This window comes from Colobus angolensis, unplaced genomic scaffold, assembly GCF_000951035.1.
Source record: "Colobus angolensis palliatus isolate OR3802 unplaced genomic scaffold, Cang.pa_1.0 Scaffold137, whole genome shotgun sequence".
Classification (NCBI taxonomy): domain Eukaryota; kingdom Metazoa; phylum Chordata; class Mammalia; order Primates; family Cercopithecidae; genus Colobus; species Colobus angolensis.
The window spans coordinates 5,412,459-5,413,455 of record NW_012114455.1 but is presented as its reverse complement, the minus strand read 5'-3'; the positions used below and the strand labels follow the sequence as shown (position 1 = coordinate 5,413,455).

At 49.9% G+C, this 997-nt stretch overlaps 1 protein-coding gene across 1 annotated transcript in view; it reads right to left on the bottom strand.

The window, feature by feature from the left end:
* TMEM45B (transmembrane protein 45B) overlaps positions 1-997 on the bottom strand; it is a 44,058-nt gene that overhangs the window by 23,082 nt on the left and 19,979 nt on the right. The gene's annotated exons all lie outside the window — the stretch shown is intronic.

The following is a 997-nucleotide window of genomic DNA, read 5'->3' as shown; positions in this document are numbered from 1 at the left end:
CCCAGGCTGGAGTGCAATGGTGCCATCTTGGCTCACTCCAACCTCTGCCTCTTGGGTTCAAGTGATTCTCCTGCCTCAGCCTCCCAAGTAGCTGGAATTATAGGCATGTGCCACCATGCATGGCTAATTTTTGTATTTTTAGTAGAGACAGGATTTCACCATGTTGTCCAGGCTGGTCTCCAACTCCTGATCTCAGGTGGTCCACCTGCCTCAGCCTCCCAAAGTGCTGGGATTACAGGTGTGAGCTGCCGCAACCAGCCCAATTCCAAGGCTTGAGAATAATCCTCTTTGGCTCAATGTTCTGTTGTGTGGGTCCACAGGGTGGCCCTGCCTTCCAGGGCCATCACCCTGATTCCTCTACCTTAAATGGCGGCCCCACCCCTTGGTCCTGGGCTGGGGCATCCTGGCCTGCTGAAACCAAGGAAATGACACCAGTCCTGACCCCGAATCCGTGTGCCCTGGGCCCAAGGTGGCAGTAGCAGCCTGGCAGGTCTTTGAACTGCCTTCAGGGTCATTCTTCCTTTCCTTTAAGGATAACTCATGATCACAGTCATATCGCTGTACTGGCTGGTCCCACAGAATTCCAAAAGTCTGACAATCTTCCTTCATTTCTTCCTATTTCTGTCTCATTTGGTCCAAACTGGCAATGTCTGCTGGTATAAATTCTCAAAAACCTTGTGGCCTCCTATGCAATCCATAGGGGGCGAGGCCATTTGACAAGAGGGCCCTCCACAGATGTTCCTGGGCAAACCACATCTCTGTTCCCAACTTGCTGAGTTGGTTGACTGTATCCATGCATCACATTGGCCATCTTTTCAGATGGGGGTTCAGCTACACCCTTGGTCTTTTCTCCAGAAAGTGCTTTCTCATTTTTTGTAGAATGGATAGACTGAGAATTTTCCAAATCTTCAAGTTTCGGTTCCTTTTTTTTTTTTTTTTTGAGACGGAGTCTCGCTCTATCACCCAGGCTGGAGTGCAATGGTGCAATCTCGGCTCA